At 38.8% G+C, this 19,002-nt stretch overlaps 1 protein-coding gene and 1 non-coding gene across 2 annotated transcripts in view; both read right to left on the minus strand.

Moving 5' to 3' along the window:
* The window catches only part of LOC103737006 (type-1 angiotensin II receptor), a 56,535-nt gene extending 43,952 nt beyond the window's left edge, over nucleotides 1–12,583 (minus strand). Inside the window, exon 1 of the mRNA XM_008836682.3 lies at nucleotides 12,339–12,583. The gene's annotated coding sequence lies outside the window, so the exon portion shown is untranslated. The remainder of the gene's footprint in view (nucleotides 1–12,338) is intronic.
* Nucleotides 2,895–3,112, minus strand: LOC115070989. The gene has a single exon (XR_003850093.1). It is a non-coding gene; the product is annotated as a small nucleolar RNA U3 (small nucleolar RNA).
* Nucleotides 12,584–19,002: the final 6,419 nt, after the last annotated feature.

Consider the following 19,002-nt stretch of genomic DNA (forward strand, 5'->3'; position numbering starts at 1 on the left):
TATTTATTTTGGACTTGTCTTACAAGTCCAAAGCGTTTATGTTAAAATCTACTTATAACAAGTAGGGAAGCCTGAATAGCACATTTAAAGGAATAAAGAGCTGTACTCAATGTCTTAAGCTCCGTAGACTTTGTATGTTGTCTGTATGTATGTAGTGCACCCGTTTTGTGCAATGCCCGCGGAGGTCAGAAAAGAGAGTTTTAAATCCCTGGATCTGGAGTTATGACTGGTTGTTAGCTGCCATGCAGGTACTGGGATTTGAACCTGGGTCTTCTGCAAGAACAGGCAGTGCTCTTTTAATCACTGAGCCATATCTCCAGCCCCAACTTTCAGTTCTTTTTTTTTTTTTTTGGTGTGAGGGAGTCTTTTTGAGACAGGGTCTCCCTGTAGCCCCAGCTATCCTGGAACTCACTATGTAGACCAGGCTTGCCTTGAGCTCACAAAGATCCGCCTGCCTCTGCCCTCTAAGTGCTGGGATTAAAGGCACTGCCACCACACCTGGCCTAACTTTTAGTTCTTTAACAACAACAACAACAACAACAACAACAATAGCTTCTTAGAAAAATGTATGTTTGCTAATAAGCCTGAAACACAAATGTGTGAAAAAGTTAAAGCATGTAAAGTACATCTTCCTGTGTGTTTGGCTATTCTGAAGCAAAATGTTATAGCGATTCTGGAAAGTTTACTCCAAATACTGCCTGTTAGGAAATGAAGACCTGAGCATGTAGAAAGAGGCAAGTCCAAGAACCACTTCCAGCAGGAGCTCCCTGGATTGGCTGCTTTGCTTCTCCCACTTTGGGACTGATGGCACATGGCAGAGAAAGAACTCCTTTTCTTCAGTAAAAGATATCATGTCATGGGGGCCTGGAGGTCACATAGTAACCATCCACAGGAGGTAACTATAGTTACTCTGGAGATACCCATAGCTAGTGGGGAGGGAGAATGACACAGGAAATCAAAAGTTCAAGGCTTGCCCGGGCAGTTTAGTAAGACTCTTTCTCTAAATAAAAGCAAAGAAAGAAAAAAGAAGAAGAAAAAAGGCTGAGGATATGACTCAACAGTCCATCACGTGCAAGAACCTTGGTTCAATCCCCAGAACTGGAAGAAAAAGTACGTCTTGTTTTACATCTTCTGAACTGGGAGAGGGTCATCGATGTATTTCATTGTACTTGTTTCTAGAGCTGAATTTTTTGAAAATTTCAAAACATGCGTAGCCCAGACTTCTAAGCCTATCTCAGCACACACACACACACACACACACACACACACACACACACACACACACACACATTCTAAAGATATCCACCGACCAAAACTCTGTCAAATGTGACTATTTTTATCTTCAAGATTAAAGTAGTCCTAAATAGGATCCTCACACCACTACCCTGGAGTGCTTTGCAGAAAGATACTTTCCAGTGAGGCAAAGAATAAAGTCACTTATAACATTCATCTACTCACCTAGCACTTATCTAGTCTTTTCTTCAGCAAAATGGAGTCACAGCATGTTCCAGATGGTATAGCTACTTTTTCAAGTTCCTTAAAGAGAATGCTGAAACTCACGCTTGTTTTGTGTTTTCTTTCCCCATTAGATGGGTAAACGAATGACTCCTTTCATGAAAAATAACAAACAGGCCCACCAGAGAGGAGTTAGACCTAACAAAGCAGTCCAGTCCATTCTGTTGCTCTCTCAGGGACCCATGCCCTACTGTGTGACACTATGCCTCTCATGCCTGTCATAGGACTTCATATGATTTTATATAAACCCATGTTGTCATTAGAGTAAGGGAGACATTTTCAAGAATGAGATCATGACATATAACATGTTTTCTGAAGGTAAGCAACTCTAATTTTAAAGTTTATGGTCTTTAAACTCCTGAAAGTTTGTGAACACATTTTTAACATGTGAACTCATGAAACCGCAGTTATTTCCTGCCTGGTCTTTCCACACCTTACACAGAAAGAAGTTTGATTGTTGCAGCTTAGAGCAGCTCTTTGCTGAGGGTTCACAAATCTCTGACATAGTTTTTCATCAGTACACGAGTGAATGTATCTTGGTAATTCTGACACTTTACATTTAAAATTACATAAAAATATATTCTTAACCTAATGTATTAGAGTGAATCGAATAAAACTGAGCATTCATTCTTTTCTGATTATGCTATTACTGATTATTAGGGACGACTACTGACAGATACAGTGTTGTAAAGGTAAGGTCTTTACCTGTGGGGACTTTCTGGGAGGACTGTAGGGACTGATTCATATAAAATTCTAGACACTTTAGATCAATCTATCATACATTAAGTCTGGAAAAGAAAATTTAAAAAATTAAAGTGGTTTATGAATATGGTCAGATTTTTAAAAAATTTACAGAGTAATCATTAACAATTAACATGTTGGCCTACTAAGACTATTTTGGAAGAGAATGAAGCTGTCCCACACTGAGAGCATGTTTTTCCTTATATGGAATTAGACTGTCATGGGATCTTATCCTTTTCCTGTTCATGATCAGCATCCTTCTCAGTATGTTAGACACACTACAGAAAGAAAAAAAAAAAAAGGATTCTTGGTGGAGTAATACAGTTTTAAGGCTTTTTGAAGCCATGTTATTAAGTGAAATTATGATAGTGTATTGGATTTTTACTTAGGAATCTTCTAAATTTTGATATATGACATTTTATTGTTATTATGAAGTCCGTGCAAGTGTTACTGCACTGTGATTTTGAAAATTTCCTTTGTAAAAGCTCTTTTTCTGTTTTTCTTTCTCATATAAGACCTGCGTATAGTACCAATGTTACAGAAGAATATAAAATAAAAGTTCACTTTTCCTTACAATAACTTTGCTTCTGGGCTCACCTCCCAGAGACACTTAACTAATGATTTCTTTTTTTGTTTTAATCAGTTAGACTGCAATCCCTCCCTCTAACTCTCCCAAAGGAAGAGAAGAACGATCATCAATGGCAAATGGCAACTGCAAAAAAAAGCAACACCAAAAGCCAGCTTCATGCTTAGGATAGAATGCTGCATCCCATCCTCATGGTTTCTGGTACTTTACACAGTCAGAGAAACTTCTCTAGTTATGAACTATAGAAATGATCCCTGAAAGTATAGTCTTATGATTTCTTATTTATCCTTCTAGAACTTAAAAAAAATATATGTCTGGTGTGAGGGCACATGCCTTTAGTCTTAGCACTCGTGAGGCAGAGGCAGGTAGATCTCTGGAGACCAAGGAGAGCCCAGGATGGTCTGCATAGTGAGTTGTAAGCTACCCTGTTTCAGCCTCCCAAATGTATGTGGATGCACATAAATTTGTACATTCAACCACTTTCTATCTTACTACTCTGTTCACTGCTGTCATTAATCTGTTACTTTTATTTAACATTATGGCTAAACACAATTTCTATATCAGCATATATAAAGCTGTATTATTCATTTGATAATTTACTTAATAAGCTTACTTTCAAATCTATTATTATCTTTCCAATTTCCCTTTAAATGTTTCAATGACCATAGGCATTCCATACTGATACAAAGGGATCAATAGGATAAGTCCAGTATAGGATTATCGAACCAAATTGTTTGGAGTGTTAAAGTTTTGATAGATATTTATAAAATACTATTTATAAAGTTTATAAAAAAAGTGTGATGTTAAAAATCTAAATTTCATAAAATCCCTTTTTTGCTTTATCTGTTGTTTGATTGCATTTTTGTAACTTTGAATAAAGTTGATATTCTTTTAACTTTCTTATGATTTGAGCAGTTTTTCTTCTGTTAGTCACTTTATTTTTCAACCTGGCTGTTCACAGTTTCTCATATTAAACGGTGCATGCTATATTACAGAAGCCAATATTTTATATAGAACATATGGCAATCCACTTTCAAAGGTTCGTACTTTATCTCTGCAATTTGTTTATGGTACTTTTCATTTATTGCCATTTATATAGCCATTAGGAAGTTAAATTCACCAATATTTTCCATGATGGATTTGGAAGGTTTCCTAAAGATTATTTTAAGCTGAAATATTATTTATGAGGATTTTATAAAGGTGACTAAAAACAATTTTGAAGATCATCTTTTTATAATATTGTAACAGAATAATTTTGGCATTATATGAATTATCAAAAAATTTTTATAAGATGATTTATCTTTAAACATATTAAGATGATGTAGAAACTGTGGACTTTATTGTAAAGCTGTGCTTTGGGGAAAAAGTAAGGAAATGATCAGCTTTATATCACCGTTCTTTTCAGTTAACAGGGGTTATCTGAGACAAGAACTTCAGAGTGAGTTACGAGGAAAGAAATGGAAATTCCAAGGCAAATAGACAGTGGAAATAGTAAAGTGACAGAGATTCATTAAAGGAAATTCAGAAAGCATATGCCAAAACATAGAGCGAATCTGAAATTAATAAACTTCTAAAACTTTTCAGATTTGTTACACATTTTTCTTATTTTTTTCTGCTTTACAAATTTTCAGACATTTAAAAGCAAAAGAAATGATTTGCTCACAAATCAGTGAATAACATAATTAAGTTACTTTTACTAGAACACCCCAAGAATTTAAGTCAAGTCTTAAAGGCACTTTGACAAGAATCTGCAAAAGCTTGTGCACACAGAACGGTAAGTGTGATTACATTTTATACACTGCTTATGATTATATTTACAGCACATATTGTTAAATATAAGATAATACTATATATGAAATATGATTATATACACCCCTATTATATGACTTAAAATTGAGGCTGCTGGGTCCTGTGGGCAAATCTCTTCTCTCAGTAGGTCACAGATCAGGATATATTTAAGAAATCATTATATAGGAAACACGTCAGATTCTTTTCCATTTCAGATAAAGGGATAGTCATTAGCCATGTGCAGGCGGGGGGACAGACAGCACGGTACAAGGTATTTTATGTAAAGTGATGCCATTTGAATGGAAAGAGAGGTTACTAAATTTGGCTCAATAGAACATTCTTTTCCAAGAGAAATAACATATAAAGAATCATGAAGAACTATATTTGAGTTGGATAACAAGAATTTGAGTCAAAAAGTAAATTGTGATAAAATTGGAGATGTATGAGTTTCCTGGAGGGAGAAGTGTAAAATTTTCAATCTGTTTGGGAAAAGATGGATGTAAGTTGTATTTACCCTCACAGATTAGCCTTCTTCATGAAACGAGTGGAATGGTGGTGGATTCGTCGGCACATTCTAGCACTGCTCTGTGTTTGACATCTTCTATGGACTTCCTTTCCCAGTTCCAACTACATGGCATGATGGCAGCTCTGAGTTGATTTTGCCCCAATCTTTACCATAAATGTTAAATTCTGTACTGTTAGAACTGCCTGAAAAAGTCCTAGATCCAAGCAGCTGCTGAAATTCATTACTGAGAAAACTGTGTCAGCGGTCCTGAGGGCACACCTCTTCCCTCAAACATGATTCCAGGGAACCTAACCACAGCTCAGTCTTTTAACCAACACCAGTGACCTTTGTCAAAACAAATGACATTTGGCTGGCTTCATCTAACCACTGATGGAAAATCTGCATACACTAGGAGAAATTCTTCAGGAACTGAAACATTAGGGGAATCATTGGCTTAAATCTCCACTTGCTTGGAGTCTGGCCGCTTAATAACTAGACTTTACAACAGTGTTTATAAACCATACAAGAGGTAAATAAGCACCTCTACTGAAAGCTGAAAAGTAATTTCCATTCATGCTGACATGTGAACAGTTTACATGACTTGTTTAAGAGGCTGCTCTCTTTATATCGGAACCCTAAATCTGAGATGTTACAGAAAATGACATAATAAAAGTTCTTTTTAAAACAAGGTCTCATATAGTACAGGCTAGCTTCACACTCACTCATCCTCAATCCTCTATCTCCTTGGTACTGGGATTACAGGTGGTGTCACCATGCCCAGTGTATGTGATGCTGGGTGGCAAATATACATGCTAGGCAAATACCCTACCAACTGAGTTATACCCTCAGACCAAGAAAAGCTAATTTTAAAAAGTCTATCCCCCCTGCTTTTTTCCACCTTTAACAACCATCTTTCTGTCTTGCTTAGTTTGCTCATGAACTCCTGGTCTCAATGGATCCTCAGTTTCCCACGCAGGGAGGACTAGAGACAAGTGGCACTGTGTCCAGCTATGATTCCTTTAAAAAGGTTGATTGAAGCAGAAGTGATGTCCAACCCGCACGCTCCCACAATAAGTGTGTTGGGCTTAGATGGGCTGCTGAATTTTAGTACTGTTTTCCAAATAATCCTGAACTTCAAGATTTCTTCATTATTGCACGTAAAATTAAATATTATAATGAAAATGGGATATATCTTAATACTTCTATTTTTCTTATATTTTCTTCTGAGAAAAATAGGACTTGATTTCAAATTATAACTTCAAATAAATTCTTAAGGGTCTAGAGCGATGGCTCAGCAGTTAAGTGCAATGGATGCTCTTGCAAGGGACCCGAGTTCAATCCCCAGCACCGATGTGGTGTCTTAACAACTCTTTCCGTAACTCCAGTTCTGGGGGAATTAGACACCCTCTTCTGACCTTCATGGCTGGGCATTGAACTACACGGGTGCACTTACATACATGCAGACAATACACTCAAACACTTTAAATAATAAAAAATTATTTAAAAAGTAAATAAATTCTTAAATAAATAGCTTTCATCCAAAAGTAGGTGGCCCAGTGCAGAACAGTGTAGGAAGCAGCATGGGACGTAGGCTTTGGGATGTGAATTGCTCTGCTTAAATCTTGACTGTGTCAGTTATCACATTTGGGAGCAATCTATCTCCATTATTTCTTAGGATTCTTTTCAAAAAATATTTTATTTATTATTTTTATTTTATGTGTCTGCGTGTATTGCCTGCATGTAGGTAAGTGCACCCGTGTCGTGCAATGCCCACGGAGGTCAGAAGGGGCTGTGGGATCCCCTGGAACTGGAGTTATGGACAGTTGTTAGCTGCCATGTGGGTGCTGGGATACGGGCCGGGTCTTCTGCAAGAATAGCCAGTGGTCTTAACCGCTGAACCACATCTCTAGCCCTTGTTTCTCAGGATTCTAACTGATGACATGAAGGTAAATTAGTGACTACATCATAGAACTTTGTGAAGATTAAACAAAAGACATTCGAAGGATGAATACTATGTGGCACATGATATACATTGAATAAATTTTAGCTTTATCAAAATATGATTTTATTGCAAGGCCAAGAAAAGAACATCTAAGATAATCATTTTCAGTAAGCTACTACAGTGCTTCTCGGTGTTTAATGTGATGAATTATTTGGGACTCTGGTGAAAATGTTGATTCTTATTCAAGGAGTCAAGTTGGGGTCTGAGATTCTGTATTTCCAACAAATTCTCAGATGATACCTAGGATGCTGGTCCACAGAATGTGACACCTGAGGACACTGGACCGATATTTCTTCTGATTTGTAATACATTAAGTCTCAGTAAGAGAGACAGCAACTCAACTTGCTCAACACAAAAAAACACTGATCTGATACTTCAACCTTTTATTTCCTTTCATTTAATTTTTTCATATTCTTTACTTTTCCCTAGAGTTATTCCTTTGGTTTAAAAAATAATATTATTTCCCAAATAGTAAGGTCAACTTCAGGCCATTTTATTGTTTAAAATGGGATGATATTTCATGAGGTTAGAAAGGTAGTTTCACTGTAACATTTATCCTCTAGTAAGACAAGGAAGTAATTTTTGTATACTGCTTAGCTACAGACTATGGGGTTTCACTGGATGTGGCCCATACCATCAAAGAAATTCTCAGGAGAAACAGAAAGAAGATGGGACAGGAACCAAACAAGGCAGCATGTTAGACATTCTATCTCATCTGAAAGGTAGGCCAGGAAGAAGAGTGGTTTTTAAAAACAATCTCTTTCCCAATATGTGTTTAGCTTGACCAACAACTCTGCAGGGCAAAGACCATGTTCATCCTTTGATGTATCCTCAACGGCTGAACACCACTCAGATCTACCCTCTCTCCTCTGTAAGAATTGGCTACTGCTAACAGACTTCACAGACAGAATTCTTCATTTTCTGAAGTACAGTAGGACCTGTGATTCCTTTAAAATGAGAAAATACTTAAGAAACTTAGTGAGTGAATTGGCGACTATAAATTCTCTTCACAGGCAAGCATGAGATCATATGTGTGCTTTCCAACATTCTTGCTCTGTAGTTAATATTCAGAATACTTAAATTCATGGATCTAAATAGACTAAGCTTCAGCAATGGCTAGCAGATTCTAGACATTCATTTCTATTCAAGACGTCCCAATGAAGCACCTTCAGAGGAACCAACAAACGAAACAAAAATAAAAGTAAAAGCTTCTAAATTGATCTGTAAGAATAGTGTAACATAGAGCAATCACACATTTGTATTATACAGCCAATTCTCTGTTATAAAGATATTTTGAAACAACTTCAATTTTCATATGCCAGGAAAGTCTTTTGTGAACATCTGTTATGAAAAGAATAAAAATCAACAAATATTTCATGGTAATACAGAATAGCAATATCCACTTTTCATCTTAATGTCTGTCTTGAATATATACTTCTCTGTTTCCAGCTGTCAAATTTGACTTTGAAGTAATAACGCTAATGAAACATGATGAATTTATGGCTCGTTAGAGTTTTTGTTTCTGTGAAGGAAACACAATTTTAGATCTTCTAATAGGTTAATGCTAGTTTCTTGTCAAATCATTTGAATATTACCTTAAACCTCTTGGATACTACTGGATTAAAGTAGCTTTAGCTATTAAGGCATTAAGAAGTTGGTTTTTCGGAAGTTAAAATTCAGGGAAAGGACTGGATACAGTGACAAGCAACAGGCTAAAGGACAAGAGTTTGTTATGGGCAAACGTTTAAACAGGGCAGGGCTTCTATCTTTGTCTCCATAACAGATCTGGAAGGAGAGTATAGCACCTTCAGTTATCTGCTTGGAAAGGGCACCAGGAGAGCACAGAAAAGGCACAGACTGCATTAAAACTCTGTTTCGAATTCCTTCTCTGCCAAGTGTCTTACTGGAGCTTGAGGCAAGTGTAAGATTAAATTTTTCTTTTGGTTGTGAGCCTGAGCCTTTAACGGCTGTGCCAAACGACCTTAAGAGTAAAAATAAATTGGTTTATTTGGGCCAACTGTATGGTCTTAAACACCCAAAAGGAAAGTATAACCAAAGAGCGAAGTCATCAGTATATTTCTTTAAGAGTTCAAGGGGTTACACTTTCCAGACATTAGGCTTATGTCCATATAAAATGTTATTTAGACAATTATTTCTCGTTGTTGATTTTGTTTCTAAGCAGAAAGTGCTGCTCAGATGTAAGACCTCAAATCTTGGTCTCCAATACTGTAGTGCCCACCTGTAGCTAAGGGAGACAACCAACTATTGTTCTAAATGATGGATAAATTTGTTTTCTCCCCCTACCTAGAAGCCTTTGAGAGGGACCTGACACTGATTCTAGCCACTCCAACAGCTATTAGAGAGCCTGAAAACAAATCCTGAGTGCATCACTCTCAAGTCCAGCCTTGGCCGACAAAAGAAAAATGAGGAGGAACCCAATAGAGGGATGCTTTTGGAAGCCCTTGTCAAGAAACGCCAATGGACTCCCATATGAACATTTGAAAAATGCCCTGTTCTGACTTTTTTCTGGTTCCCTGTCTAGAACTTGTAATGCTAATTACTCTTGCCTTTACTTCTTCACTTTTCCTAGGCACCGGTCAAGGATTTTCTTTTCTCCCTACAGATAAGAGTTAGGTAATGTGGGAGTCTTTTAGATAGACCCACTGAAGGGGTACCCCAATTGCCTCACCCCGTGTCCCTGTTCAGCATGGAAGAAGCCAGAGAAGTCTGCGTCCTGTTTCTCAATTTTGGCAATTTGGGTAACCTCTTCAGAGGATGGTGTGATAAGAATAGGAGGTAGGAATTGGCTAGGCAGTTAGGGTAAAAAGACCCCAAAGAAAAGTAGCCAGTTTCTTGGCTAAAAGTCAAAATGTCCTTGGGCCTCTTAGCAACATACTCTGTTCCATAAGCCAAAAATATCAAAAGTATTTGGGAGCTCTTATCAAACCACTAAAAGATTTTAGGGTTACCTTTTCAAACAGAGGAATGTTAGAGTAGCAAAAAGCCCCCTCCAAAAAAGAAAGAATACATTAAGTTGTCAGAAAAAAGTGATGGGGAGATATGGGAAGAATTGGAGGGGAGAGAGTGGGCCTGGATTTGATCAATGCACATTATATGCATATATGAAATTCTCAATAAATTTTTTAAAGTAAGAAGAAAAAAAATTAAACTTTTCTTATTGTCTTTTCAGCATAAGCAAAATTAGTCATTACCCTTAATTAGCAACAACACAATAATAAGTAGCGGCAGGAGTTAAAAGTAACAAGAGGTTCAATAAACTAACAGATACTAACTAACTAGTAGCAAGAAACTCAAAAGATCCACAGATTTGTCCTTTTTAAACATTGGCCTGGGATGGGGTAAGACAGAGGAAGACTAAGCCAGCCTGTTTTGGCAGTGGTGATGGATGGACATTTTGTAAATCTCATGGTGACAAGTTGGATGGAACAGAGCCAGAAATCCAGGAATTGTGATGGGGAAACCAAACAAAAACACAAACATAAAATAATGAAGTCAGGAAGAAAAGAAGGAATCAGAGTTGGTAGCAAACGTCAAACTAATAACCATGGAAATTTAGTAAACACTGAGACCAAGCAATCTGAAGCCAGTCCCTAACCTTCAAGCTGCAATAGGAACTGCCACCTATAATGGGCCAGGACACTAGACAACCTAATGCTTGTCCCTAGCAGATAGCAGGAAAGTTAGTTTTGAGACTCCAAACATGGGCTAACAGGGTAATTTAGACTTTTATTTTGTCAGCAAGAATTAAGAAACAGAAGAAATCAGGGATTTTTATAACTTACCAGCAGAGACCTGAGACTCAGAACTGACAACAAACCAATAAACAAAACCGCTCAACACTGCACAGTTAGTTCAGTGGGAGTCTCTACTCCCTTGTCCTTGCTGCAGAGGACAAAAAGGTTCCTGGACATTAGCAGGGACTTGATCACTGCTTGTGAAGTGATTACCAAATAGGGCTTTTATGGCTGGGGAAACACCTTCAGAGAAGATAGACATGGCAGGTGATTTTTTTGTTCATTTGTTTGCTGTTAAATCAAGGAATTGGAATGCTAAGCAAGCATTCAGCTGATTTGAACCCCAGCCTTTGGGGTTCAAATAGAAGACTGTAGGGGGTCTAAAGCTTATGCTAAGGGGAATAAACACTTGGGGTCCCCAGGACCCCCTTGGTAGTAACTATTGAAAGAATCATTGAGGCACGAACTACCCTCAAAAGGAGACAGTAGTTGCTCAAAAGTTATTGAACAGAACAGTGCGGTGAAGGGCTTCGGGCTTCCCACACTACCCTTCTCTATCCCTCTCTATCCCCTTCTCTTCCTGGAACGACACAGGAAATAAATGTAGCCAATGTTCAAATGTGACCTCAGGGCACAGAGAGTACTCATACTTCCCTGAGAAAAGGGGCTCCTGAGAATTGTTGGTGGGTTTTACACTTCCTGGGGATGATTGCAGACAGTGGCATCAGCAGCTAGCTCTCTCACGTGAGACCAAAGTCTTGGGGAGATTGGCCGACGTGTTCCGGAGACCCCAGCAGTCTGCGACTGTGCTATACATTTAAGAGAAATGGAACACAGGGTAGAGGAGTGGACCGTTCTGCACTTTGTTCAGGGTGGAAACAGAGTCCTTTACCAAAATTCCGCATCAACTACAGATGTGTACAGGGCAAATCTATGGGGCTGAGGTGTTGCCCCGTTTCTCCGCACCTCGGCTTGATGGCTTAAAGAGCCACTGGGAATACCTGGCTTGATGGAGTTTGGCAAATATGCGGACTGTGTCATACCAACGCCTCACTGGTACGGTTTGCAGGGAGAGGGGCTTTGGAGAAAGGCAGCGCTGGGACACTGGCAGCGAAGGGGGAGGTTGAGGACACTCTTTTAACTCAAAGTAGCACAACTTTCTATTGCTGGCTCCGAATTCGGGTCGCAGTTAAAACACAGCAGTTATTGAAAAGCATACAGGAAAAGTTCACTTGCTTGCTTCCCATTGCTGTAGATTTCTAGCCTGTACTCTGAAGAGTTTGGTCAAAACATTATGAAATTTTGGACTACGATGCAAATAAGCCCACACAGTTTCTAATCTGGAGACGGGCAGCCAGCTGCAGGGTGGGCTCAGATACTGAGACACGAAAGTGACCCTTCCCGCCCTTGATCCCCAAGCTGGCAAAGCCCTGGGCTGAGACTCACCACACCAGGAAGAGGCGCTGCTCCGGTGCTGGGCTCCGCCGCCTGGGCGATCTACGGAGCGGGACTCCCTCACACCCCCGCTCGCCTGCAGCCGGTCGGCATCCACCCTGGGCCGCCGCAGCAGAGCTGCAGACTGGGTGTCCCGGTATCCTCCTGTCCCTCGCCTCTGTGCCTGGAAATGAGCAGCAAGGCAGCTCCACATTTAAAGCAAAGGGGCGTTGCTGCTCCACCGGCTCCAACTTAGAGGCTCTGCTCAGCACTCTCTCCTCCGCTCCGCCCCTCGAGACCCTCCTGTCCAACCCTTTCCCTCTCTGGATTCTGACGCATCCTCTCTACAGACAGTCACCCAGTGCCACCTCCCAGATCCGCGCCCAGCTGACCTCGAGCCCCCCTCATCACAGCATGAAGTGTTGAAAACCTAGAGGTGGGGGTAAGGGAGCATCCATTGCCTCCAAGATAAATGTTCCACATTTTTGTTAAAGGTTGGAAAGTTTTTAAGGACGAATTAGGGCACTCCCTTGTCTTTTCTGGGCTCACTCAAAATTTGATAATATCTTGTGGATCACAGACGGCATAGATTAATTTCAGAGTTGTAGTAAAAGACCTGATGTTCATTTCCTCCTATTTTACATGTGGCTCAAGCTGCATTTATTTAAAAGTAAAAACAAGGGGCTGGAGAGATAGCTCAGTTTGCTCTTACAGAGGACCCCCGTTTGATTCCCAGTACCCACATGGCAGCTAACAACTGTTGGTAACCCCAGTTCCAGGAGATACGCGGTGCTCTTCTGATCTCCACGGATATTGTGTGACATGGGTGCACTTACATACATGCAAGCAATGCACTCATACACACAAAATAAATAAATAAATAAATAAAATATTTAAAATCAATTAATAAATAAAATCTTTTTAAAAAAATAAGTAGGTAGTGTAGGCACACACCTTTGATCCCAGCACTCTGGAGGCAGAGGCAGGAGACCTCTATGAGACCAAGTTTAGCCTGATCTACATATAGTTCCAGGCAAGCAGGGACTATAAAGAGACCCTGTCTCAAAAAGACCAAAAAATAATAATTAAAAATAAAAACAGATGGTCATAAAACAAAACAACACAAAATATTTGAGGACAAATTGGAATCAATTCTTTAACAAAAGGGCCATTTCCCAGCTCAGGATGAGGCCAGAGTTACTCTGATACAAAAACTAGATAACACATCACAAGAAAATGCTGGGTGGAAGATTTTTATGAATGTAGACACAATCCTCAGAGAAGTGTTAGCAATTAAAATCCAGTGCAAAAAAAGGGGGGTGGGTATTGAGATCAGGCTGTTCCCTGGTAAGTTACTACATATTGTACAAAACAGTGGGTTTTTCAAACAGTGTTTTGCCCTAAGAGACTATATTTTGCATGCAGCATTGACTTTATTTTGAAAAATGCAGAAAAACATGTTGCACCGTGTTGGGCTTCTGAACTCCAGTATGGATATGTGCAGCAGGAAATTTCCAACTGTTCTGTGGACCAGCTTGGCTCAGCCAACCCCCTGTGGATGTTGCCTGTTTGAAGTGCCTTGATGCATCCACCCGTTTGCTTGTCTGACCCTGCCATTCAATGTTAGCTGTGAGTCTTACCCTTCTCCTCTACAGCCTCCACCACTGATTTAGCTTAAACCTTGTCTGGGTAGCAGTATCTCCTGCAGACCTCCAGCAGACTGTTATGTTGTTCCCACAGAGACTATTTTCTCATCCTTATTAGCGTCCTAGCATCTGCTTCTCAGGCATCTTTGAAACTCCCTGAACTCTCCTGAGGCCGCTTTAATCCTATGTAGCCATCCTGCAACCTACATATATACAGACTGATAGGTAAATGTGTAGATAGTCAGATGAGAGAGAGGTAGATAGATTTGCTATGGGATGTATAATGCGTGACCTGAAAGATAACATCAATAGTTAAGATTAGAATAATGAACTCTGTATTTGCCTTGCCAGGTTATCAAGGAAATAAAGACTACTTGGCAAATTGCTGTCTACAAAACCAATGTGAATTATTGTTAATCAACAAATTTTGAGACTCTGAAAAGTCACAGACATGTTGGTCTATGTTTCTAACAAATATAGAAATTAAGTATTTCTATACTTATATATTATAGTACCAGCAAATACACTATATTATTAACAAATATTCCTCCCACAGGAAAGGAATATGTACCAAGATCAAGTAAGATTTAACCCAGGAAAAGTTGATTAGCTTACCAAAATCAATGAATAAGATAAACCATATAAATCGAATGACCAAGAAAACATATATTTCAACCAAGTAAATTAAAAATAAGGTATTTGACAAAATCCAACAAACTTTTATGATTACAATATGCATCAGTCTATGAACAAATTGAAAAGAATTTTCTCAAACTGTAAAGCTACCTATGAAAGTCACTAATATCACAATTAAGGTAAATGACCATATTTTTGTGTTTAAGATCAAGAAAAAGTCAAGGATGCCTGGTTTTTCTACTTTCGCTCAACCTAGGCAAGAAAAATGAATTAAAAAGCATACAAATGGGAAAAGAACTAATACTTTTTCTATTTGTGGATGGTATGATATTATGTTTATAAAACCCAAAGATGTGACTAGGAAGACGGCTCAATAAGTGTGCTTGTTATACAAGCATGTGGACCTGAGTTTTCTTCCCAGTACTCACATAAAATACCAGGATGAACATGTACACATACCTGGGGTCCCAAAACAGCATCACTGGGTCTTGCTCACCATCAGCCTAGCTGCCGGTTCAGTGACTCAGAGAGACCTTGCTCAAAAAATAGGTGGTGAGTAATAGAGCCAGACATCCTCCTGTTAGCTCTGCAAGCATGCACACAGACATGTGTATCAAACATACATGCACATACATCACATACACACACACACACAGGTATCAAACACAGAGTCCTAATACATGATCAATATAAACAAAACTGTTGTAATTATACACTAACAATGAACAATAAAAACATGAAATTAAGCTAGCATGTTGGCACATGACTGTAATTGCAGCATCCAGGAAGCTGAGACAGGATGATTTCTGTGAGTCTGAGGGCAGCCTGGGTTACTTATTAGTTTCAGGCCAGCCTAGGCTATGGAGTGAGGCCCTGTCCCAAAAACAACAACAGCATAAAAAAAAAAAAAGGATTTTTGGGGGGGTGGGCGTGGTGGCATATGCCTTTAATCTCAGCACTCAGGAGGCAGAGAGGCAGGTGGATTTCTGTGAGATTAAGGCCAACTTGGTCTACTGAGCTCCACCAGCCTGGGGCTACAGGGAGACCCCTCAAAAAGAAACCTCATGAATGAAGACAATTCCACTTTCCATATGTCAAAAGAATAAGAATATTTAGGAATAAATTCAACAAAAATGGTACAGATGAGCCGGGAGTGGATGTAGCTCAGTGGTATAGCACATACATGACACGATGAAGGACCTAGTTTCAATACCCGGCACTGGAAAATGTGGATGAAAATTAACCCCTTCCCCAAACCAAAAAGCACTTTTGAAAGAAATTAGATTAGACCTAAATGAATTAAATGATATGCCATTATCATAAATTGGAAGATTTAATATTGTAAAAATGATCTAACCCTCCAATGATATCCAAATGAAAAAATATCCACATCAAAATCCCAACAAGCTGCTTTTGTGCAGAAATGAATGAGGCAGTCCTAAAATCTGTACGGTTGTTTAACTTAAAAATAATGAGAATAATTGTGAAATAGAAGAACAAAATGGGGTATTGTGGTTTTCCTATTTCAAAACTTTCTGCAAAGTATAATAATAAAGACTCGCAGTACCATAATAGAGACTTAAGTATAAATCACTGGCATAAAATTGAGTTCTGAAACCAAACCAGGACAATTCAATAGGTGCATGAAAAAACGGTTCTGGAACAACTAATGATGCTCGTGCAGAGGAATGAAGTTGCATTTCTTTTAAAAAAAATATTTTATTTGTTATTTTTATTTTATGTGTATGAGTGTATTGCCTACATATGTGTAAGTGCACCCATGTCACAAGAGGGTGTTGGATGCCCTGGAACTGGAGTTATAGATGGTTGTTAGTTACTATGTCGGTGCTGGGAATCAAACCTGGGTCTTACTGCTGAGTCATCTCTCCAGCTTCATGCAGGAGAAATAAACTCAAAATAGATGATGTACCTTAATGTAAGCTCTAAAGTTATAAGCTTCTAATAGAATGCATAGGAATAAATCTTTGCAGTTTGGTATTATGAAGCCTTTTTTTGCTATGACTACAAAGTCACAAACCACAGAAGAAAAGGGATATTGGATGTCAGTAATATTAAAAACTTCACATTTTCAGTGGATAACAAGAAAGTAAAGAAACACATAGAATCTGAGAAGATGCTTGCAAATCATATATATGATAAGAATTTATATTCAAAACATTATAAATAAATAAAAATTATGCATAACATTTGAATAGATATTTCTTCAAAGCAAATAGACAAGTGGCCTAAAGCAAGCAAAAAGAATTATCTCCCAGGAAACTGCACATCAATACTAGAATGAAATGTGACTTCATACCTACAAGGACAGTTATAATTAAAAAGTCAGATAATAACATGTATTTGCCAGGATGTAGAGAAAGTAAGGCCCACATACATCGTTGGTAGGAATGCAAAATCATGTAGTCACTTTGGAAAATGCTGTGTTAATTCAGCAAAATTTTAAGCATCACTTGTGATTACCTGCACAATACCTCCACAAGATTAGGCCTGTCCAAGGGGAAGGGGAAGGGGCTCATAGTGCTCTAGCTCTCCTAGAGATTTATATAGAGACATTTTCTTCAATGATACGGCTCCTGGGAAGGTGCACACGCTCAGGTAAACAAACTCTCGGGTTTGCTCCAGTGAACAATCCTAATAAGACTCATTGAGGAAAGCATGTTTTTAAGGGCATGAAAGCAGAAGTGGAAGTAGTTGGGAAGAGGAGAAGGAATAACAGGAGTAGAAGGGGGACAAAGAGGGGTAACAGGTGTGATGCGATAAAAATTTAGTATGTGACTATTTGGCAGTGTCATAATAAAGCTCCTTATTATGTATATTTAATATACACTAATAAAAATCATTGAAAAAGATGGATGCAGCCAAGCGTTTAGAGCACTCTTTATATAATGCTTTTAGGACAAGCCATCAAAGATTTTATCAAAGCGAGTTACTTAAGCAATTATATGTTTAAGAAAACAAAACTAGAAAGTACTTAGTAAGAGAAGGAGACAGGATGCTGGATGGCAGTTGGGCTATTCCGAGAGGGAAATAAGGGTGTCTAAACAATGTGGTGGCAGAAAGAGAAGAATGATCTTGTTATAAAGAGAGATTAGAGTATTTAAGTCATCTCATGCAACAAATTCTTACAACTTACAATGTACAATAGTATTTTATTAAATCTTGCCTAAAATATTTTACAATAGAAATAGTGAGCTCTTTGCATTTAAAAATGATACAAATATCATTAAAATAGTCATTCTGGTATCTCAAAGTTTTAAAAAATGTAACCCATTCTCAAGTCTATTTCCACTGTCCATGTTGTTTCACAGGCATGCAAAATGCAAGAGTTCAGGGGTTCCAGAAGCTTGCTGAAGCCAGGCAACGTGTGACAGGGTTAGATACCCAGCGGCGGAAGGCCTAGAGGCTGCTCACAGAGCTGTGAAGGGAAAGTCTAAATTGAACAGAAACCCCAGAATGTTGGACACGCCATGACCATGGAGTATCTACAGGGAAAAGTTGCAGGCACAGAATGGAACCAATTCACAAGAGAAGCTAAGTGTGCCACAAGCAGCCGAACTGGAAGAGCAGGACTACCCAGGCCTATTGGGGCACACATGATGCCATCCCATCATAAGCCCCACATACTAAAGCTAAAGGATTTAGTATTTGGCCCACTGGGCTTTGATCTTGCTTTTGTCCAGTCATTCTTTGTTATCTTCCCATTCACCCCTTTTAGACTGGTAATGTTTGCTCGGTGCCATCGTATATTGAAAGTATTGACTTGTTTTTTGTTTTATAATTTCACAAAGGCTCACAGTTAGGAGAATGCCAAAAAATTTTAAACTTTGGGTTTGAAATACTATTAGAACTGTTAAAATTTAAGGGACTCTTAAAGATGAACTAAATACGTTTTGCATTATGAATGGTCATGAGCCGTTGGGGACTAGGGATGGAATGTCATAGTTAAAAGGAATATATTTGGGTATCAAATTGACTTGTGATGAACCACACCTCTGGGCATGTTTGTGAGGGTGTTTCCAGAGAGGTTTACCTGAGGAGGGAAGTCCCACCCTGGATGTATCATGCCATGGAATAAGATCTCAGATTTAATTCAAAAGGAGAAAATTAAATGATTACTAATATTCCTCTCCCTGTTTCCTAACTGCGGATGCAATATGATCAGCTTCTTCCTGATCTCACTGTTATCCCTTCCCCACCATGATGGACTGAGAACACACAAACCGTGACCCAGAGTAAAGCTTTCTTCCCTAAAAAAAATCAATTTCTTGGGGGCTGGAGAGATGGCTTAGTGGTTAAGAGCACTGGCTGCTCTTGCAGAGGACCCAGGTTTGGTTCCCAGCACCCACATGGTGCCTAACAACCATCTGTAACTG

This window comes from Nannospalax galili, unplaced genomic scaffold (genome assembly GCF_000622305.1).
Source record: "Nannospalax galili isolate Female #2095 unplaced genomic scaffold, S.galili_v1.0 scaffold737, whole genome shotgun sequence".
Taxonomy (NCBI): Eukaryota; Metazoa; Chordata; class Mammalia; order Rodentia; family Spalacidae; genus Nannospalax; species Nannospalax galili.